The 24,257-nt window shown below is 40.8% G+C and overlaps 1 protein-coding gene across 3 annotated transcripts in view; it reads left to right on the top strand.

The window, feature by feature from the left end:
- TRAF3 (TNF receptor associated factor 3) overlaps positions 1-24,257 on the top strand; it is a 109,703-nt gene that overhangs the window by 36,423 nt on the left and 49,023 nt on the right. For 2 of the 3 annotated variants that reach the window (XM_023627716.2, XM_023627717.2), the window contains exons 2-3: positions 3,161-3,292; positions 15,135-15,259. The gene's annotated coding sequence lies outside the window, so the exon portion shown is untranslated. 3 annotated transcript variants of the gene reach the window in all.

The raw sequence follows: 24,257 nt of genomic DNA on the forward strand, positions 1-24,257 counted from the left end.
CACATCTGAATGGAGGCTACTTAGTCATTTCTGTCAGGAGGTAGTCACCAGAATCGCAAGAAGACTGCTGTTATTTATTGAGGGCAGTGTAGTGGTATAGCACAATACAGAGCTGTCCTGCTAGGGTCAGATTCTGCCACCTCCACTTGGTCCCCTGTGGCTTGGGCAACTGGATGCCTCAGGTACTGGATGCTCAGGTATCTGTCAGTTGTGGTGGTGGCAGTGCCTGCTCAGGGCTGCTCTGAGGATTAGATGGGCTTCAGAACAGAGCCTGCACACACGCTTGCTGAGGACTCACTGGGACATGCCAAGGAACGTGTACACTACTTTGAGCCTCTTCTCCCCTCATCTCTTCTTTTTCCCAGCTGAGTGCATATCCTTTAGCTCCTGTTAAATGTTCCTTCCTCATAGAACTTTGTCCTGGATCCCCCAACCAGCTCCACTTCTGCCTCCCTTGGTGTCCTGGCCCTCTTTGTCATACAAGTCCTCGCGCTTGGGAGGACTGTTCTCCCTTTGTTTTCCCCACTGGAGTGCCTGTAACTATCAGGACGGTGAGGTCTGGCTTACTCATGTCCTTTCACAGACAGCATGTGGTTAATGCTCACTAAATGTATTGAATGAACAGATGAAAATTAAAGATCACTTAGTAAGCATGCTACTATTTTAAGTCTCTTTTTCTGAATTTGGTTATATGGTCAATGGTTTAATATTTCAAGTGTTCTGACCACATAATGGTTTTTACTTTACTCTGAAGGTAGCTGGGTGTTCAAGGTGATTGCTGCCCACAGAGGAACTAGAAGTGCTTACTGCACTTGCGTTTTCTGGAATGAAAGTTATAGTTCGTTCCCAGTAGCTCCTCAGTAGGGGCTTTAAAGCTGATGTTAAGCAGCAGATGTGCAGGATTCTCACAGGGAGTACTTGAGCATTAAAGATGGTGTGTCATCATGCACATTTCATTAATTTCAGCATTCTTACCCAGCACAATAAATTGTCAGAGCCATCCTCCAGTAAAATCCACAAACCAGTCAGCCTGTAGGAAACAGGTTGGAGATCTAGAAGTGCCCCTCCAGGTGTTTGCAACATTTTTTAAGAGATCCTTACAAAATCTTTGTGATTTAAAAGGCAGCTTCCTCTGCCGTGGAGTCTCTCTCCAGCGCTCTTGCTTCTGAGGTTGGTAGCTTTCAGAAAGACTGCAATGCAGCGGTTACCAAAGTCTCTGTTAACATGGAAACAACTGGTGGTGAAATCTTTTGCTCCCCTTCACAGCCGCCGACTGTGGCCTGCAATCTGAAGGAGGAGATATTGAAGGTAATACTCCCCTGGACTTAGCTGTTTAGTGATAGGAACGGAAGCGATTTTTGTGAAAGCTGTGGCTAGCACAGGCATGTCCTGCAGCAGCTCTCTTAAGTTACTGATGCAGTGGGCTTCCTGGGAATGTGAGATTGAAGATGCCTTTGCAGTTTATGCACGGTAATTTTGTTTTCTTCTCTGTGTTCAGATGATGGATTATGAGAAGGTAAGGGACTTTAAAAATCATGCTTAATATGTATTAAATGTTTAAGAATATCCCTAGTGAAGATGAAGCATTATGATTGACTAGCTCTTTTCTGAACCTAAGAAATAAAAGTTTAATTTCTTGTTAAGGACAGTTTGGACATTTGAACAGTTATCTTATTTAGTGTTGACAAATGCCTTCTAAATAAATTATTGATTAAAGAGATCTGCTTTTTCTTTGGCTTGCTAAACATAGATTCCAGAGATGTAGATATGGACGTAATATATTTGTTTCTTTAACTTAAGCAATGACAGTTTTATTAATCTGGCATGGAACATTTTGTTTTACAAAATCTCCACCACATGGTGGTGGGTGATGAAATCTGATTTCCTTAGTTCTTATTTGCCTTCAGATGAGCGTTCTCGGATGTGTGGAGTGCTGTGCCGATCCTGGGGTGAGTTGGGTACTACCTCCAGCTGCTCCTCTTTGTTGATCAAAGAGGGAGGCTGAGAGTCAGAACTCAGATTTATTTTGCTATGAATTGGTGGCCTCAAACGGTATTAAATGCATTATGGGTGGTAATTTATATGTCCAACGCCGAGAAATATAATGTCAGGGTTACCGTGGCAACTGCATGCTTTCTGAAAAGCTTATGAATGGGTTCTGAACCTTGTGGCGTTTTAAGGGAGATGTTCCAGCTGAGAGCCTGCATTCATGATTAGTGTAAATAAATTCAGCTTTCCGTGTGCAGTACATCCTTTCTCTTCATTTACCAGAGTTGTCCATTCAGCTCAGTTCTTTCTCTTGTGACATCTGCCTTGGTCTCTTGGTTCCTTGCAACAGACTATGGTTGAGAGAGAGTTTTGTACTTCAGGTTGGGGAACTAGCCTGTGTGTGTGCAATATCCCAATACCTCAGTCTGTGGGTGGTGTAGACTGGGCTGGCACGTCCATGCCTCCTGAGGGCTGGCAGTCCTCGACATCCCCAAAGCATAGTTTCAGCCCTTTGTGCTGGTGTGGTTTTGGCAGAGCTTTCTATCCATCTGAAGAGCTTCTTTCCAGTAACATACCTCAGAGCTCTCTAAGAGAGCTTGACTTCAGGGAGGCAGCTCTGCCCATTTCTGTTTCCAGGATATCATGATGGTTGGTTTTGGAGAGGGAGGCCCAAGTTAGAAAGACCCACGTTCAAAATGCCACACTTGTGGAAATAATAAACAAAGGTGTTATCTTCATTACCAAAGGATTGTTTGCTGTTTGTTAGAAATGTATGTAGCATAGTTTCTTTGAAAACCAGTTGCCCTTGTGCATTTAAACTATATCAATATCTTGATTCCATAGGTCTGAAATATCTGCTTGTTAATATTTTGTAAAAGGCATCTAGACAGCCTGGCTGCCTGGGGAGCCTGTGGTCTGAGCTGCCCTGGGGACAATGATGGCTGCTGAGGCGAGAGCTCCTAAGGGAGGGCCCGGCCAGCTTCCTCGAGAACATTTCACATTTGTGTAGAATTCATTCTCTTTGTTAATAAACATTCTGATCATATAGTGTAGACTTTAAACTTGAAGGTAGAGTTAACTTTTCAGGCTCACAAGAGTGGGCATATCACCGTGACTCACCTACAGGCCTCTGTTAAGAATCTTCATCTAATTTATTCCCTTTATTTTACAGATGATGAAACTGAGGCCCAAAGAAGTTATGCCACTTGGTTAAGGTTCCAAAGCAGATCAGAACGAGATCTAGGATCAGCAACCTGGCTCCTGGCTCTCTATTCTCCTAAGGATCGCTTTCCTGACAGAAGAGGTTTGCTCTCAGTTAATTGTTTTTGCTTTCCTTTTATCAAATAGAAGCCTATCATGGGCTGGCCCAGTGGCATAGTCATTAAGTTCTAGAGCTCTGCTTTGGCAGCCTGGGGTTCGCAGGTTTGGATCCTGGGCGCAGACCTAGCACTGCTCATCAAGCCACGCTGTGGTGGCATCCCACATAAAGTAGCGGAAGATTGGCACAGATGTTAGCTCAGGACCAATCTTCTTCACACACACAAAGAGAGAAGCCTATCATAATAATGGGCATAGAGCTTTCTAACTCGTATTTTAAAAAATTCCTACGTTTTCTTTCTTCTTTCTTCCATCATTTATTGAACTTCTACTCAGTGTGCTGGAGACTTCCACAGAGGAGGGGAAGGCATGCCCTCTGCCCCTCGGGCCACGCACATGCTGCAATGAGAGATCGGTGCCCTGGGCACCAGAGCACACAGCCTGAGTGTCGAGATAAATTCTGGCTCGACAGCTACACTTCTACCTGTTTGTGGTATTTTTCAGAGGAGCTAAGTGCCCCGTGGACACCGGGGGTGAACCTGAATCATCGCCTATTAAATCAAGGTCACAATACTGTATTTACTAAGGCAAAACAACATAATGCTGTTAGGTGCAACCTACAGGTTACAACTTACTTATTACAAGTAGTAAGAGGTTCGGCTTACAAGGCTTGAAATACAATATTTTTAGCCAGATGCCAGTTAACCTAGATTTTTAATTTGCCACTCTTCAAGAATATTGAGATTTTATTGTCGAACTTACTCAGGGTAACAGATTGTATTTTCCTAAATGGCCTCAATGGTATCTCCCATCCTGTGTATCCTTCTCACAATGGGACTTTGACCAGGAGGTAGGAATCTCTGTTCCTTCCCTGTGAACCTCGGCCAGATCTGTGACCTGCTTCATCCGGTAGTATGGCAGAAGTGATGCTTGTGACTTCCAAGCTAGGTCTTAAAAAGGGTACAGTTTTTGCCTGGCTTCTCTCTTTTGGATACTTGCTCTGGGCCAAGACATCTACTTTGCTGTGAAGAAGCCCAACTAGCTCATGCAGGAAGACCACATGGCAAGGCCCTCAAGGAGCCATTCTGAGCAGCCGCCTGGCATGTGAGTAAATGGCTTGTCAAATGATTCTGGCTTTGCACTTTTCTCGCCTTCCAACTGAGACCCCAGACACTGTGGAGCAGAGATGTGCTGTCAACACTGTACCCTGTCCAGAGCCCCAACCCACAGAAGCTGTGAACATGACAAGTGGTGGTTTATGTCACTCCATTTTGGGGTAATTTATCATGAAGACTAGAATCCTTAGTGTATTCATTCACCATTATTAGATATGGCATTTTATTACATGTCAGAGATAGAAAGCATAAGAAATTCGTGGGTTTTTTCATAATTAACCTTAAAACATTTTTTTTAATAATAGATTTTTTGAGGTAATTTTCATACCATAGACTCCACCCTGTTATAGAGTACAATTCAGTAATTTTTAGTGTATTCCCAGTTGTGCATCCAGAACATTTTAGTCACCGAAATTGTGATCAGACTCTTATCTAAGTTACTCAATAGACAAATACAAATGAAAGATTAGGATTACTGTACGTTACGTTAAACTGTGGTGCTGTGTGTCTCGGATTTAGTAGGCACATGGGCCATGTTTGTTCAAATACATTAATTCAGATTGAAGAGCGATGATGGTAACCTGACAGGTTGAAGTTGGGTTTGGCTGAGCACTTCTGAAGCACCTGTTACGTGTGTGGGAGTTCATGTTGAATCTTTGATGAGAGGTGGGCTTTAAACTGGGTTTTCATGCAAAGGGAAGTAAGGAAAGGGTTTGAGGGACAGAGACCATGCTACAAGTAGGAAGAACATCTCTAGACAGGTCTCCCTGTTGGATGATAATGGAACACAAGGGTGTTTGGTGAACAGTAGACAAATTCAGGTGCTTGACAAGCCTATGCATTCTCCCCTTGCCATGCATTCCTGCTTACACTCTGCCTGCCCTCCTGCAGCACATGCCGTTTCATTTCTATACACACACATGCAGAAGTGGACATCATGGGCAGAAGCAAAGGCATGGCACAAAGAGGAAGGGACTGCTAGCAACCTAGATCGGGGTCAGCACACTTCTTCTGTAAAGGGCTATATAGTAAATGTTTTAGGCTTTGTGGGCCAATCTTGTGTCTCCTCTATTGTAGACAATATGTAAACCAGTGAGCATGACTGTGTTCCACTAAAACTAGTTACAAAATGGTGGGCCGTAGTTTGCCAGCCCTTGGCCTGGATGAGGACATCTGTGCCAGCTGCCTGGTCTTTGGTCCTGACACAGATGCGGCTTGTGCTGCCTGTGTCCTGCTCAGGTTATGAGGCAGTTAGGACATTCTTATAGTATTGAGCCCCTGCCCACTCCCCTACACTGGATGCTCCATGAGGGCAAGAGGCACATTTCTCGTTCGTTGGAGCTCCAACTCAGTACGTAACAGGAGCCTAGTAAATGTCTGAATAACTTGGAGCCCCTGAAAAGTGATAGGGCCATTGCCGATTTGGGGATGGTGGGCAAAGGTGACAGAAGGAATAAGGCCAGTAGGCAGGTCTAGTAGCATCTGGTTCCTGTTGCTCAGTAGACATGATAAAGTATGGGGAAATCTTGAAGTGTGAGCACGAGATGGAGATGACAGTCTTTTGGCCCTATATAAAGTTTCCCTTTGGCTCTGTATAAAGAGCCCAGGACAAATGTGGTGTTAATACTTAGGTTAGAGAGAATTAAATTACCTCTCTCAAAGGAGAACTGCATCAAGAGTCTTGGAAGTAACCTTTCAGGTTGCAAAAGATTTCTGCTTTTAGATCTTGGGGGACACTGATTTTTCTTGATATGAGAAATCATGTAACCTAGGTGCTCTGCCTAAGAGTCTAACTTAATCAGGCCTGTAAAGCAAGTGCCGTAGCAAACTGCATGGTGTTGAGTTCCCTAGGTAGTTTAGATGAGATGAAACCCCAAAGGGAAAAAACAACACCTTCTTTGCCTGTTCCCTACTGTTCAAGTCCAGATGAAGGAGCGTTCACTAATTTATGGTAAGTGAATCAGGTATTGGTATTAGAAGCATGTGATAAACTAAAATTGAGTTCAACAGTATAATCTCATTAAAATTGTTCTTTGGGTTAGAAGAATAAAGATTACTTTAATTGAAGGAGGACAGTATCTTGACTTGTCAAAAAAATAATATTCAATTAAAAATGACCAATTTTCATGCTTAGATAAGTCCTGTATATGTTACAAAATGGCATTTCACAGACAAATTCATTAATTAGGATTATTTTGCAGGGGTCTTCAGACCCTCAGGTTGGAGTAAGCATGCTTCCCTGGCAGCTTGTGCTCAGCCATAAGACATCTACATCATGAGGTGACTTCTGTTTTCTGAGCGACTCTCTATTGCATTGAAACTGTCCCTGAATGCAGCAGATGGAGTTGGAACATTTTACAAAGAAGGGGTTAGGATGGGGTTTGCCACACCATGAGGAGATACCTCTTCGATATTCTAGACTGTTGAAGACATAGATTGTGAAATGTTAAAACCTCGGGAAATAATCTTGCTCAGTTCCCTGTACCCAGCCCTCTGATTCACTGAAACGCAACCCCAGGGCGTGGAGGGGAGTGTCAGAGCCTAGGGCCAGGGACTCCTCTGCAGCTCTCCTGGGTGCACCTGGCCTGCCTTGTCTTTCTTATTGGCATGGGGCTGTCTGCTGCCCTTTGCTGGGATGACCACCTTCCTCTGACCTCAGCCAAGGGTCTTGTTGCCCAGAGTCAGGGAGTCTTTCTTTAACTCACAACCCACTGTCTCTAGAACATTGTTTCCCTTTTTATTCTGCCTAGGATTTTGAAAGTGTCTAGTAGTACTAGACAGTGTTGTCATTCATCCTTATGAGCTGTATGGTTTATTATAGCTTGTAGCTACAAATCTTGTAAAACAAATTCATTTCCTACATCCAGATTTGCTCATCTAAAAATTCTATTTATAATATTAGTTTAGAACAAGGCTTCTATTATGAGTCGTTGAGAAACAGCTCCTGTATCCCCTTTGGTAAAGATATTTTGAAATGTAATTTAATGCCTGGAAGTGAATTACTATGGAGGTTTAGTTTGTTGCTTAGAAAAGAAGTGTGAGGAGAAAAGTATCTTTTTTTTTTTTTTTTGAGGAAGATTAGCCCTGAGCTAACATCTGCTGCCAATCTTCCTCTTTTTGCTGAGGAACATTGGCCCTGAGCTAACATTCGTGCCCATTTTCCTCTATTTTATATGTGGGATGCCTGCCACAGCATGGCTTGGTGAGTGATGCGTAGGTCCATGCCCATGATCCGAACCGGGAAACCCCAGGCTGCTGAAGTGGAACCTGCAGACTTAACTGCTGAGCCACCAGGCTGGCCCTAAAAAGTATCTTTTTAACAAATACATTTTCTAATCTCTGGCCAGCAACCCAGTCATTTAATTAATATTTATCAAGCACTAATATTTATCAATGTAATATATTATAGTTATTTTATATGTATATCCTTGTGCTTGATGTATGTATGCCTGTATATATATACACTAATTAATATCAAGCAGGAGTATAGCAAAAAGTTTGGTAGGATTATAATGGGATTTTTTTCCTATATAACCTATAAAATGAGATATTGATGTTCAGTACTGAGCCACTTTTTAAACACTTGATTTTTCTTGTTGTATTTACCTATGTTTATAATTTTGAAATCGGAGAATTCTAGAAATAGTTAATTTCTACTGATCCTTTAGATCATGACTTAAACATCCTCTTCTCAGGGAGACCTTCTCTGTACCAACATACATGTTGTCACTGATGTGTTCGTCATGTGCTTCCCTTCTGTAGTTTTCATATCACACACATGTGCGTGCGCACACACACACACACACACACACACACAGTTACTTGTGCTGTGTCCCCTTCCCCATAGGCACTCAGCTCTGTAAGGCAGGGCCTGTCTTTTTTGTTCCTTTCTCCTTACAGGTGCCTGCCTCTCCCTAGGCACTTGAATACATGTTGAATGAATAAATGAGCACTGGGTACTAGAGTTTTCCTCTAAGTTGGTTGTGACAATCTATGTCAACCCCCTCCTTTACAAGACTGTCAGAAGTTTTCAAGTGTTTTATGATTCAACAAGAAATCTTTTTTCCTTTACTAACTTAGTATTTTTTTTAATTATTGGATACTTCTGTTTTCTCCCTCCTCCAAGAAATAGGAAACAGCTAAGAATAGATGACTTTGTGTCCCCTAAATGGATCCTTCCTTCTTTTCCCCTTCTCTGAAGTTCTTTTTCATGTAAGTGATCAAATATATTGTGAGGGGTAGCAAATTTAGATCGGTCTTTCTAATTCACATATAGAGATTTTTGAGGACAATGAGGTAGTTTTGAGAAACCAGTAAAACCTGCCCTGGTGCTTTTGATATTTTAGTTTATAGGAAATTCTCTTTCATTTTCCTCATGACAGATGCAAGACTAGGGGAAGCGTGCTGTCATTTGAAAATGAAAATATTTATTGGGCACTTGTGAGAGTGGAAAGAGATGGACCCTGGGATCAGACAAGCCTAGCTTTGGTCCCAACTGCCCTGAACCATCTCGGACTGAGCCAGGTGTTGTGTGCAAGGTGTGGTGTTGGGCACTACGGGGCCCACAGTGCGGGAAGGTGCTTGTTCCCTGCCCTTCTCCTGGGCTCTCCTGGCTTGCTGAGTCTGTCCTGGAATTGTCTAGCAGCACTACTCTAACCTGCAAATAAAGATTTATTTTCGTGTTATTCCAGTAGAAAATTTTATTAATGTGACCATTTTATTCATATACAACGCGCTAACAGTAGATTTTTTTTTTTTTTGAGGAAGATTAGCCCTCAGCTAACATCTGCTGCCAATCCTCCTCTTTTTCCTGAGGAAGACTGGCCCTGAGCTAACATCCATGCCCATCTTCCTCTACTTTATATTTGGGACATCTACCACAGCATGGCTTGCCAAGAGCTGCCATGTCTTCACCCGGGATCCGAACTGGTGAACCCCGGGCCGCCAAAGTGGAAAGTGCGAACTTAACTGCTGCACCACCCAGCCGGCCCCATAGAATATTTTATGTTCAAAATATTGATTAATTTTGGGGGAAACCTAAGAGGTTTGATGTTGCATAACAAATCTCTATTTAAATTCACTGAGTAAACTGCAGTGAGTCATAACTATATTAAGCAAAAGCCAACATTGCAGAATAGAATTTATTTGAAAGGCCGATTAAATGAAAATTTCAGGGTGACCTGGAAAGGTTTCACACTCTCGTGTGACTCTAAGTTAAAATAATATGATCAGTTGGACGCCGTTTAGGAAACTCTGTACTGGTGGGTGTAGCAATCTTATCAACGGGGGGTCACATTTGACTAGAAAGTAGATTTATTCTAGAGGTTTATGTAGCCTGAAGAATATTAGATTCAAAGAGATCCTAGAAATACCACACTAGGTATCTTAAATTTTCAACATGACTCTACCTATCTGTAAAAATATGTCTGACATTTTATATTTTATGACTGAAGTAGGTATACAGTGGTAGTGGATCTTTGATCATGATTTCAGGTGAGTAAGCCTTCAGAGAAACCTTATCACAGTGCCAAAAACAAAACCAGACTCACCATTACATTATAATTCCAGAACATGGCTTCTTTCACCCAAGAATAATTTTAACTATTACTCAGTAGCTTAGGGTAGTCATTTCACTCTTAACTAGCTCTTTTCCTTCTTGTTCAAATCCATTTGGATAATGTTTTTTCAAAAGTAAGCTAAATATTTCTAATCTGTTCTCATATTAAAGTAGCTAGAAACTAAGCAAATAATTATTTAAATGTTATGAGAAAATTTATTTTAGCCTAGCCAAGATCTCAGTATGTTCCCTGAAGTCAGAGATGGCCTAACGTGGTTCCTCTAAAGGTTCTGCCTTTGGTATTTCTGGTTGGGAGTGTCGTATATTAGTCCTAAGGGAATAAACAAACCCTGGGGCTGCCAATACTGAAATTCAAAACAAGGGAAAAGTGCTTGGTTTGAAAAAGGAGTGAATGCCTCTGTCAGGCACTATTGATGTTTTGGGGAATTTTGAGGAATGTATTTTGCTTCTTGCTGAGGAATTAAATGATTGCCCAGGATTTGAATTTACAGGTGTCAGAGCCGTTGAGAGTACTTTTGGCCAAGTCGCCATGGAAGGAGCACTGATCCTTGACAGCTGGGTTTCAGTGCTGGTGACTCTGACTTTGAGCAAATTGCTACATCTTAGTTTCTCAACCGTCCTAGGAGGGATTTGGACCATTGGATAACCTTTTAAAGATGATTTGAGTGCAAATGGAAAATCCAGTTTTACAGTATAAATCTTTATTGATTCTTATGACATCATAAGTCAGTGAGCATGCCTTTGTGGATGCAGTCACTATCTGACAATGACAGTTGTTAAGAACATAGACTCAAGAGGCCAAGCACTCTGCCACTTGCTAGTGTGTAATGTTGAGAAGTTGCTGAATCTTTGTGTTCCAGTTTCCTCATTTCTATAATGGAAAGAAAGAAAGGAGTAAGATATTTGTAGAATTGTCAGGAATAAATGAGTAACTACAGGAATAAGTTAATAATAACTAATAATAACTATGACTAGTACGTATGATTATCATGTGGTAGGTACTTTCTACGTGCTGAGGATACAAACCTGAAGGAGACGCATTTCTGTCTTCAGAAAGCTCACAGTCAGGTGGGAGAGCGAAGGAAGCAAGGCCAGTACAGGCTTTTAGGTGTAATGATGGGTGTCCGTATGGTATAGACCGGGGTTTGAGGAAAGCGAAGGTTTGCAGAAAGATGCATGGAAGTGTTTAATTCCACAGAAAGCAAGTGCCTGCTGAGCCAACAGATGAATTTCGCATGATCTCTGCGCTAAAGTTTAGTGAAAAATTGTGAGTTTAGTGTAAATTTGAATGGAGTCTTGAGGATGACGTGTTTGACAGGACAGTGGAGGGAGTAGGAGAGGAGTGAAACACAGAAGGAGAAAGGGGACAAGTGGAGCAGAGTTCGCAAGCCCGTCCTTGTAATGAGGGAGATGGGGTCTCGGCAGGGGAGGGACTGCTGAGCCATGCTGGGTTGGGTAGACTCACACCCAAGGCCAGGTTAGAAGGACAGACGGATGTGGGTGCTTCATGAATGTGAATGCAATCTGATTGTTGTTTCACGAGTTCTAGACTACAGGCGTACCTTGTTTTATTGCGCCCCACAGATTTTGCGTTTTCTTCACCAGCAAAATGATTATGGCTTGCTGAAGGCTCAGATAATGGTTAGCATTTTTTTTTAGCAATAAAGCATTTTTGATTAAGGTATGTACATTGTTTTTTTAGACACACTGCTATGGCATACTTAATAGACTATAGTGTAAACATAACTTTTATATGCACTGGGAAACCAAAAAATTCATGTGACTTGTTTTATTGCTATAGTGGCTTTATTGTGGTGGTCTGGAACCACACAATTTCTCTGAGGTATACCTGTATTTCTTCATAATAATTATGGCTTAGGGGGCCAGCCCCGTGGCCAAGTGGTTAAGTTCGCGTGCTCCACTTTGGTGGCCCGGGGTTTTGCCGGTTTGAATCCTGGGTGTGGACATGGCACCGCTCATTAAGCCATGCTGAGGCAGCATCTCACATGCTGTAACTGGAAGGACCCACAACTAAAAATACATAACTATGTACCAGGGGGCTTTGGGAGGAAAAAGGAAAAAATAAAATCTTAAAAAAAAATTCTAGCTTAATTTCATAGTCTTTGTTTTTTTAACTAAATACCATAAAGGTGGTTTTTTTTTTTTTTTTTTTTTTTTTTGGTGAGGAAGATTGGCCCTGAGCTAACATCTGTGCCAGTCTTCCTCTGTTTTGTATGTGGGTCACTGCCACAGCACGGCTTGACGAGTGGAGTAGATCCGTGCCTGGGATCTGAACCCGCGAACCCAGGCTGGTGAAGTGGGGTATGCCAAACTTAACTACTTCGTCACTGGGCCAGCCCCAGTACCATAAAATTTTTAATGAAGGAAAAAAAAGCTTTTTTTGATCATTACATTTGAAAACATTTATCTGCACCTGTGCCTTGAAAAATGAAATAAACAATGTATAGAATATGTAGAAATTGGCTTATGTATAGAAGCTCTTTTATTCTCATGTAGATGAGATGGTCCTTTTGCTTGGCTGATGCTTTCCTCCCACATTTATTAGAGAGGAATGGGAGTTGGGAATACTTAGGAAATGAGCTGGCTAATTTCAGAAGGATGTTACCATCCTGCAAAATCAGGATAGGATGTTCATTGGTTGATTTGCTTTTAATTGAACTAACGTGTTTGGAGACTGGGCATCTGCTTTCACCCGTCAATAAATTGACTTGATAGCAGTTACGTAGATGGTTGGTTTTGGTGTACCTCATAATGTAAATGTATCACCCAGATATTATGTAATTACAGTACTATTTTACAGTCACAAATCCTTTGTGTGTGTATATTTATTTAGTAATTATAAGAAAGTTTTTATATGCTTATAGGACTTTCCTGTCTACAAAGTGGGTTTGTGTAGGAACACGTACATATAAGACTGTTAGTTGCAAATAGAAGTATTAGAGCATAATGTTTCACATTGAAGCATTTTCTGGTTTCTAAGATATCTCTGAGAAATAAAACACTTAGTTTGCCAGTTCTGATAAACTCTTGTAGTTATAACGTGTTAGTGTGATTCTGCTTAGTAAGAAAGTTATTCCTGGAGTCTTCTATTTCCACACGATGTGATAACAGGGGTCAGATTTATACTCCACCAGGACGAGGGTGAGGTGAGTGAGGCACTTGCTTCTGGTGCAGAATTTAAGGGGACATCAGAAAGCTCAGTAATTGAGATTACTCAACTGAGTAATTGAGAGTAACATTTTAATGCAATACTTAAAAAAAATCAAATGTGATGCAAAAAAATCCATGATATAAAGAGTCAGGTTTTTTTTTTTTGAGGAAGATTAGCCCTCAGCTAACTACTGCCAATCCTCCTCTTTTTGCTGAGGAAGACTGGCCCTGAGCTAACATCCGTGCCCATCTTCCTCCACTTTATATGTGGGACGCCTACCACAGCATGGCATGCCAAGGAGTGCCACATCCGCACCCGGGATCCGAACTGGCAAACCCCGGGCCACTGAAGCAGAACATGCAAACTTAACTACTGCGCCACTGGGCTGGCCCCCGAAAAAGTCAAATTTTAACAAAAGACAAGATCAGATTTTTTCTTTTACCTCAGCTCCAATATGACTTGGCTCAGTACTTTTAATGATACTATCTTTATTTAAAATTTTAATATTTTGTTTCTCATGGATGTTTTGCATTACTTTTGATTTTATCTCTATTACTGAGTTTTTGGCACTCCCTTAAAAGTTGTACCTGAGGCAGGTGCCTCACTCACCTCATCCTAGTTCCAAACCTGACTCCCATCTTAAACAACTTGAAAACCAGACAAAATATGTGAAACAACGGTTTTCAGATGTTGGTCAGCATATATATGTATCTGCACAACTCTACATCTATTAAAGAGATTGAATTTTTAGTTAAAATTCTTACCTCAAAGAAAACTCCAGACCCCAAATGGCTTCACTGATAAATTGTATGAAACGCTTAAGGAAGAAAGAATACTAATCTGACAAAACTTTTTCAGAAAATAGAAGAGGAATACTTCCTCTCTCATTCTTTGAGGCCAACACTACCCTGAAAGCAAAACCAGACAAAGACATCATGATAAAGGAAAACTGCCAAGCAATATTTGTCATACACACAAAAATCCTCCTTAAATTTTAGCAAATAGAATCCACATAGTGACATATAAAAAGGATATTACATAATGATCACGTGAGGTTTATCTCAGGAATGAAGGGTTGTTTTAACATTGGAAAATCAATCAGTGTAATTCACCATAGTAATAGACCAAAAAAGAAAAACGAGAATGAGGCATAGGGATGGAAATATGGAAAACATAAAGCGAAGGAGGAAACATAGAGGAAATAGGAGGTTCGACATATGTATAATTGGGGTCTGAGAAGGAGAGGAGAAAGAGGATGATGTAGAAGCAATATTTGAAAAGATCATGGCTGAAAAATTTCCAGAAACTGTGGAAGAAGCCAAACCACAGATTCAAAATGTTCAACAAATGACTGGCAGGATAAGTAAAAAGAAATCCATACCCAAGCACATGATAGTGAAACCCGTGACTGTCTACAAAGGAGCAACAATCAACTTCTTAACACCAGCAGTGAGAGCCAAAAAGGCTTGGAGTAATAGTTTCAGTATACTAAAAGAAAGAATTCTGTATGTAATAAAAATGAATGAATATTATATAAAACATTTATGACAAAAATATATGCACACATATCCAGACACAACTATGCTATGCATTGGAAAAATGATAAATGGAGTTAGTATTTTAGAGTCCTTGCTGTGCAAGAGAAGGGTAAAGATATTAGCTAACATTGGACTTTGATAGGAACCTGCACATGTTTCCTGTGCTTTTCTCTGCGCATGTAATATACTCCATGGTAAAAGCGACTTTAAAATAAAAATAATTTGAAGGTATCTAGACTTTGTAATTTGTGTCAAACTCAAAAAACATAGAAAATCCAAACACGTGTTTATGTAGAGTGGTTAAAAGTGTTTTATCTTAAACTTCTTACTTGATCATTCTTAAGAAATTTACATTTTTGAAATTCTATTTTTAAGTTTTTAAGATTTTCCACATGAGTTGATCAAGTGTTGTTCTTACTTCCTAGGTAAGAGGCTCCACTGCGTTATTTGAAGAAGGGTAGAGTTGACACTGCTTCACTTCTTTCTTTATTGAAGTCTCTTCCTCCCTGATCAAGCTTAGATATATCTTCTTACGGCGTATGACACACAGGTATGTTACTGGAAAATTTTAATTTGTATAGATTTCCTTCTTCAGTTGTTACTTGTTCACTTCACATAAAAATTAAGTAAATTTTTAAAAATCCTGAACTTACTCATTTTTGGGTTTAGCAATTTCATTCTGTAACATGTATTTTGACATCTTCTGCATACCTGGCATTGTATTTTGGTGTGTCTGACCTTATTTTTATTTTTCATTTTCTTTAAACCAACATTAAACTTTGAGAATAATAGACATTACACCTGATGGCCCAGTGATGATTAGTGAGTTTGAAAACCAAGGGTAGGGCCAGCCCTGTGGCCGAGTGGTTAAGTTTGCACACTCTGCTGTGGCGGCCCAGGGTTTCGCCGGTTCAGATCTTGAGTGTGGACATGGCACCGCTCATTAGGCCACATTGAGGTGGCGTCCCACATGCCACACCTGGAAGGACCCACAACTGAAAATATACAACCATGTGCTGGGGGGATTTGGGGAGGAAAAAAAGAAGATTGGCAACAGTTGTTAGCTCAGGTGCCAATTAAAAAAAAAATAAAAATAAAAAAGATAACCAAGGGTAGTGGCATGCATCTCTGCCTCATAGACCTACCCTCTGAAAGCTCTGAGGCCCGTACTTCCCTAGAAGGATGCCCACTGCAGTAAAGGTGCCAGTGACTGAAGGTGGAGGGCTGCCTCAGCTGAGTATTGCATCGTTTGATACATGAACTGTTGGCTCCTTAACCATCTTTCTGTAGGAGTTTGAAAGGAAACTAAATACCCTGTGTTTTAATTTCTAGTTTGTGATTGAGTGGCATTTTGTACATGAAATTAAGAACTCTTTAATATATTGAAATATTAAAATGAATATAAAAAGGTTTTGAAATGTTTGCATCCAAAGTGAGATTTAATACGTAGCTATTTTTGATAAATTCATAAGTATCAAGAAAACTACTATTTAAAATTTCATTCATAATCACAGTACCATTCAATTTTCCCCAACAGTCTATTTTTTTAGTTTGTTTGAAGCAGGATCCAAACAATTGCAGTTAGCTGATATGTCTCGTAAGTCTCTTTTAATCAATTGATTGCTCCTCCCTATCCTGTTTTTCCTTGCGTTTTCTTTGTTGGAAAATCCAGGCAGATTGTTCTGTAGTCAGAGGCTTCTCTGTTTTGACTTTTGCCATTTCCACTGAAGATGCTCTTCTGTCCCCTGTGTTTCCTGTGACATGGTGGGTGGATGTAGAGCTCCAGTCGTGTTCGGTTCAGCCTTTGGACACAAGCCCTCCGGAGGCAGTGGTGTGCACCCTCACCAGGAGGCACACGTCTGCTCAGGGCCTCGGGACCGGTGGGCTCATTGCCTGGACTCACAGTCATTGGAGGTTGCAGAATGATCATGTTATCAATTTTATCCTTTACTCTTCCTTGATTAACTGAAATACTTCTGTAGAGAGAAATTTCCTCTCATTGACTGTTTGGTTACCCTAAGGGATGGTTAAAATAGGAAAGACAGGATAAATGCCTGATTCTTTATCAGCTCTCCAGATAATGAGATGGTTCCATAGCCACTCCAAAAGTGACCAGTGATTGTTTTAAGTATCATCATAAACTCATTAATTTATGCGCATGTGATATATTTTAGTCCATTGCAGTTATTGTTCTTATGATGCTAAAATTGTACCATTTTTGGCCAGTGAAGCCTCTTTGAGTTGTCTCCTTTGTCCTGTATCATGACCCGTAGTCTTCCTTTCCTTGCTTTCTGGTATGGTAAGATGTTTCAGGTTCATTTTGTATTTTTCCACCCCAGACCTGGAATTGGCTATTTCTCTAAGCAGTTCTGGTTCCCTTTTGTAGGAAATGATACTTTGAGACCAGAGTCTGAGGGATTCTCCTGCTACAGGGCTGGTTATTGTTTCTAGGCCTGTTTGGTAGACAGCCAGGAAAATACTTTTTAAGTGAAAATACATCGTGAGTTCATATTGATGTTTTAATTTCAAATTTAGGATTATGTTGTTTTTACTTCTTTGATTTTATGTTGATATCTCCTATTTCCTTTTTTTTTGAGGAAGATTAGCCCTGAGCTAACATCTGCTGCCAATCCTCCTCTTTTTGCTGAGGAAGACTGGCCCTGAGCTAACATCCGTGCCCATCTTCCTCTACTTTATGTGTGGGACACCTACCACAGCATGGCTTGCCAAGCGGTGCCATGTCCGCACCCGGGATCCGAACCGGCGCACCCCAGGCCACCGAAGCGGAACGTGCAAACTTAACCTCTGCGCCACCAAGCCGACCCCAGTATCTCCCTTTTCTTATAGTGAAAATCTTGTTTCCTAACAACATTAGCATCGTTACTTATTTGTTTTAACCTATAAAATATTTGTGATAGTTTTAGAATAACAATACCAGTGTATTACCAACAATATGATTCCTGAAACCAGTTTAAGATTTTATGTGGTTCTTTTTGTCCTTGGAATATATCCCTAGGGATGTTCTGCCAAATTATTGTTTTAAAGTCATTTGAACCAATTCCTCAGTAGGCCATCAGCTTGTTACACAGTTAGATTCATTTATTTTATTTTTATTTTAAGGAATAGCATCTTTTTAAATTTTGTTATAAGCTTATAAAACATTTTCATGGTTCCAAGTCAAAATGAAATATTTCAGAAATCTATCTTTTATTCCTGGTCTTTCCACCCTGTTTCTTCCCTCCTTCATAGGTAACTTTTTTCTAGTTTTTAGTTTATCGTTTTATTTCTAATCTTAGCATCTGTGTGTGTATATATATATATATATACACAATCCTCTTTCTTAGAAAATGGTAGCCTATGATACAGCCTTTTCTTCATCTTGTTTTTTTTAAAAATTAAACAGCATATCATAAGGCTCACACCGTAGCAGTATATGGCTCCTCCTCATTCTTTTTTTTTAAAAGCTGCATAGTATTCCATCATGTTGGATGTATTGTAGAAAAACCTAATTTTAAAAAATATGTTGATTTTAATCAATGTATGTTTCTCCTGCATATAAATATCATCAATTTTACTTTTTATTCACTTGCAGATTTCTCAGTAATTTTGGGACCTTGCAAGCACAGTAGTTGTCTGGGCCTGCTTTTCCTTATGTGTAAAATGAGAGGCTTGGACTAGAAGCTCAAGATGGGTTGTTTTAGCTGGAAGAGACTGCAGATGAGTAAACCGAATTTGAGAGCATCTCACTAGCAACAGAATGTGCACCCTGTAACCAGGGAGGTGGTGGTGATAGAGAGTTAGATTGGAGGTGAGGAAATCATCAGGTCTTGATTAATGATCAGGTGTCGGAATCAGAGAGGTAAGGACTGTTCTGCCTTGGGAAGCTGGCTAGGTGGTGGTGACACTCCCTAAGATAGGCGCGCGTTGTTTTGGGATAGGTAGAAATGTGTCAGATAGGAATGGGAAGCACTGAAGATGACCAATTCCGTCTTGGCTACGTTGAACACAAGGCACCTGTGCAATGTGGCAAACTAAGCGAGGCTGTCTGGGAGCTCAGAAACTGTGGTGCGCGGAGCCCTGAGGCTTGTTGGTGCAGATCTGGTGGCTGAGGCCCTGGGAGGGCATGCAGTTGCCCACCATGAGTGTGTGGAGAACAGAGGATCTAGATCAGCACCTGAGCAGCTCCTGCCTTTAAATCACAGGAGGAAATGGGAGAGTCTGCGAAAGAGACTGGGAAGGAGCACGAGCTGAGAGCCACTGTTTTTGAAATCTCATGCTTTATTCTAAAAGTTGACTTAAATATTGTAATCTACTCCTTAAAATGGCTGTATTTTGTGCTTTTCACTCATATTTTCTAGTAAAGTTGATGCTCCAGGAGGATGAACCTTATCACACACCTGCTGTCTTTGCTGCCATTACACAGCCCAGGAGCGTCCAGCCCAGGCATGGCCTCAGAGCAGCATCCACCGGAAAAGGTGCTGCCTGCTCTTTGCTGCCTGTTGAATGGACTGAGCCCTCAGCTTTTCTCCCTCCATCCTGTCCAGATGGCAGGACTCTGGCCCTGCGCCAGGAGAGGCACACAGCGTCTTTGCACATAGTTGAGGTTGAATGAATCCTTTTAAAACTCCTAAATCGTGAACCGAGGGATACTGGCAGTGCTGGGCCTTGAATAGCTATTGTTTCCCTAAAGGATTTAATACCAAGTTTTATACTGTGGTTTAATGAGGTTCTTCTCCATCGATACGCCTGCATCAGTCTCACTCTCTTTCTCTCTCCTGAGTGGAGCTTTTTTAATATGTGATTATTATCTGCCTATTTGTTTGAATAAGAATCTAGTTTCCTTTTGTCTTTACTTTCCAATGTGTTAGCCACAGGCCCTGACCCTCAGCAGAGCATGTGGCATCAGGTATCATAAGAAGAGTCAGTGTGCTGAAATGTTTGCATAAATATGAATTGCCAGAAAACTTCTTTATCAGCAGGCCACACCTGTCTGTTTCTGGTTTTCTCACTTCTGTCTTTATTGGCATCACTTGGAGATACTTTTGAATTTCCCTGCTGGGCTTGATGTGGAGCCTGTTTCTCCATCTATGTGGTGTTTAGTACTTTCTTGCTGGCAGGAGCCTTTTTTTTGTTTATCTGATGCTTCCTTTTTTTGGTTTTCCCCGGGCTTTCCAGTTCTTGGAACACCCTTTTGTCAGCAGATGTACTTTTGTTTCCAGTTTCTAAGTTCCAAGTAAAATGTAGCTCAACCTAAATCACAGAAGTAGGGAACCTAAAATAAATCACAGAGCAATGGAGGCATAGAGGAAAGTGAAAGAAGCCCAGTCCAGCTCTTTGCCGTGAGAGAGGGGCTTCCTGAGTAGCTCACTAGCAATTAAATTTTATGAAACAATTTTCTCAAATAGAGATTTTTTTCATTTGGGTAAATGTATGGCCTCAAAATATAATAAATTCATGTTTAAACATGCAGCAAACAGTAACTAATGTAATAATAGAATAATAATTCTACTCAAAAGAAACTGCAGAATCAGAGTTCTAGGACTAAGGGCGCCAGGTGCCGGGCGCTTTGGCAGGCCCTGGTCCTTGGCACAGGCCCGGGGCCTAACTCGAAGACTGCTGCTTCCTGGTGGTTTCTGGTTTGGGCTCCTCTTCCCCTCCGCAGAGGGCACTGGCTTGGGTGCCATGTTTAGTCACATACTTTCCCTTCACTGTAGTTGCCTTTGTACTCTTTGCTTAGTGTATCTGTTGTTACTATTCAGCAGAACATTTTTCTTTCTGTGTGTGGAAGCAAACATCCTCTTCCCAAACTTGATGCTAAAATGAGGATGAGAAGGTGAGGTATTGGCACTGGCCCCGGGTCCCCATTACTCACGTGGCCCGATGTGCTGACCAGGGGCACGTGTGTCCAGTCTCAGGCGTAACCTCCACTTCCCCAAATAAGGCTGTTACACGGTAGTCCGCAAGTCCCTAAAAGGTGCCTCCTCCACCATCTCTTTAACACGTTTGACTAAGTTTGCGTAATTTTTCTTCAACAACACAATAATTATTGCAAATATTACAGAATTTCATTAACCTATAATTGTCACATTAAGGATCCCATTTAGGATTAAGGTAGAATTTAACTATTTTTATAACACATAGAGGCAATTGAAACAAAGATATTTATATTTCAATCAAGAATTCCTGCCGTAGATTTCCACAGTCCCCCATTTTGGAAGGTCCCGAGATGCGACTTTGCTTATTTCCTGCCGCTTCTGGCCATTGGCCTGTCTGTGGAGCACACGTGGGATTCCCGGCCCGTCTACAGCTTGGCATGAGTGACTAGATAGAGTTGCAGATTAGAAATTACTATCACAGATATTTTAGAAGAATTTGGCATTTTAATTTTATATGTTTTGGAGCATTATAGTAAGAACTAAGAAACTTCCTTTACAGCAGTTTTTAGTTTGGGGGCCTTTGAACACGGTATTAGCTTTTGTAACTGTACTATAGCAGATATTACTATATACTGCTACTATATCTCCTTATAGTGGATATTACTATGTATGTTCCACCCTGGGATCAAGAAATGACTCACTCCTGGGGCCGGCCCGGTGGCGCAGCGGTTGAGTGTGCACGTTCCACTTTGGCGGCCTGGGGTTCACCGGTTCGGATCCTGGGTGTGGACATAGCACCGCTTGGCACGCCATGCTGTGGTAGGCGTCCCAGGTATAACGTAGAGGAAGATGGGCGCGGATGTTAGCTCAGGGCCAGTCTTCCTCAGCAAAAAGAGGAGGATTGGCAGCAGTTAGCTCAGGGCTAATCTTCCTTAAAAAAAAAAAGAAATGACTGACTCCGGTGGATGCCCGGTTGGCTGCACTGACACTCAGGATGGTTCATGTTTTAAGCTGGCACTTGTCCTTTGGCCACTTACTTCTCCACATTTAATTTAAAACATTCCCTGAAGCTTAGTTTTTCATTGCCTTCTAATATCTTTACTTCTCTCTACTTTTAATTTTTCTATTAAAATACATACAGTGATAGGAAATTCTTTGGATCTAAATATGGACAGAGTTGTATTACATCAGATTCCAATGTGATAGCTTTTTTTTTTTATGTTGTTACTGCTATTTTAATTTTTCTGCTGGGGTTGGTGAGGAGAGGTTATCAAGCTGTAGGTGATGAAGAGAGATTGGTGTCTAAGAACTTATATTTTTTATTTTTCATTAAAAATTCCCCCTTGTTTTTTTGGTGAGGAACATTGGCTCTGAGCTAACGTCTGTGCCAATCTTCCTCTATTTTGTATGAGAGATGCTGCCACAGCATGGCTTGATGAGCGATCTGTAGGTCCTCACCTGGGATCTGAACCTGCAAACCTGGGCTGGTGAAGTAGAATGCATGTACTTAACCACTATGCCACTGGGCTGGCCCTTCACTTTTTTTAATTAAGAAAAAATTCACATTTTAACCATTTAAAGTTTAATGGTCCCAAAAAGAAACTCCGTATGCACTAAGTCACTCTCTGTTATTCTCCTCTTGCCCCAGCCCCTGGCAACCACTAGTTTACTTTCTGTCTCTGTGGATTTGCCTATTCTGGACATTTCATGTAAACGGAATCATACAATATGTGACCTTATGTTTCTGACCTCTATCACTTAGCATAATATTTTCAGGGTTCATTCATGTTGTAGCATGTATCAGTACTTCATTCCTTTTGATGACTAAATAATAGTACATTGCTTGGATATACCATATTTTGTTTATCCAGTCATCTCTCTCTCTCTCTTTTTTTTTTTTGAGGAAGATTAGCCCTCAGCTAACTACTGCCAATCCTCCTCTTTTTGCTGAGGAGGACTGGCCCTGAGCTAACATCTGTGCCCATCTTCCTCTACTTTATACGTGGGACGCCTACCACAGCATGGCTTTTGCCAAGCAGTGCCATGTCTGCATCTGGGATCCGAACCGGCAAACCCCGGGCCGCCAAAGTGGAACATGCACGCTGATCCTCTGCACCACTGGGCCAGCCCCTATCCAGTCATCTCTTGATAGGCATTTGGGCTCTTAATACTTTTTGTCTGTTATGAATATTGCTGCTTTGAACATTCATGCACAAGTCTTTGTGTAAACATATGTTTTGAATTTTCTTGGGTATGTACACTGAGTTAGAATTCCTGGGTCATATGGTTAATCCGTGTTTAACTTTTTGAGGAACTGCCTCAAAAAGTGCTCAGTGACAGCACCGTTTTACATTCCCACCAGTAATGTACAAGGGATCCAGTCTCTTCATATCCTTACCAACACTTGTAATTTTCCATTTTTATTATTACAGCCAGCCTAGTGGCTGCGAAGTAGTATCTTATGATGGTCAGGTTTTTTTGAACATTAGTTTTTAAAAATTTTCATGAAATTCGTACAACATAAAATTAACCGTTGTAAAGTGGACAGTTCAGTGGCATTTAGTACATTGACAGTGTTGTGTAACCACAACCTCTATATGATTTCAAGTCATTTTCATTACCCCAAAAGGAAACCCCTTACCCATTGAGCACTTAGCCCTCATTATCCTTCCCCTCAACCCCTGGCAACCACCAGCCTGCTTTCTGTCTGTGGATTTACCTATTCTGTGTAATTCATATAAATCTAATCATACAGTATGTGACCTTTGGTTTCTGACATCTTTCACTTAGCATAATGTTTTCCGGGTTCACCCATGTTGTAGCTTGTATTATTACTTCATTTCCTTTTTTTGGCTGAATAATATTCAATTTGTATGGATATACTACATTTTGTTTATTTTCATCTGTTAATGGGCATTTTTGGTTGTTTCTGCCTTTTGGATATTGTGAATAGTGCTGCTGTGAGCATGTGTGTACATATGTTTGTTTGAGTACCTGTTTTCAGTTCATTTGGGTGTATGCCTAGGAGTGGAATTGCTGGGTCATACAGTAATTCTCTGTTTAACTTTTTGAGGGACTGCCACACTGTTTTCCAGCAGCTGAACTGTTTTATGTTTCCACCAGCAATATATAAGGGTTCCAGTTTCTCCGCATTCTCACCAATACTTGTTATTTTACCTTTTAAAAAACATTATAGCCATCCTGGTAGGTATGAAGTGGTTTTGATTTGCATTTCCCTGATGGCTAATGATGTTGAACATCTTTGCACGTGCTTGTTGGCTATTTCTGTCTCATCCTTGTAGAAATGTTTATTTTACAGCCTTAGCCCATTTTTTAATTGGGTTATTTGTCTTTTTGTTGTTGAGTTGTTAGAGTTCTTTATATATTCCGGATACTAGACATTTACTAGATAGTGATTTGCAGATATTTTCTCCCATTTTGTTGTTGTCTTTTCACATTCTTGAGAATGTCCTTTTATGTACGAAAGTTTTCAAATTTGGTCAAGTCCAACTTACCTGTTTTTTCTTTTGCAGCTTGTACTTTTGGTGTCATATCTAAGAATCCTTTGCCAAATTCAAAGTCATGAAGATTTACCCCTATGTTTTCTTCTTGGAGTTCTACGGTGTCAGCTCTTATATTTTAGTTGTTGATCCATTTTGAGTTAGTTTGTTT

This window comes from Equus caballus, chromosome 24 (assembly GCF_041296265.1).
Source record: "Equus caballus isolate H_3958 breed thoroughbred chromosome 24, TB-T2T, whole genome shotgun sequence".
NCBI lineage: Eukaryota > Metazoa > Chordata > Mammalia > Perissodactyla > Equidae > Equus > Equus caballus.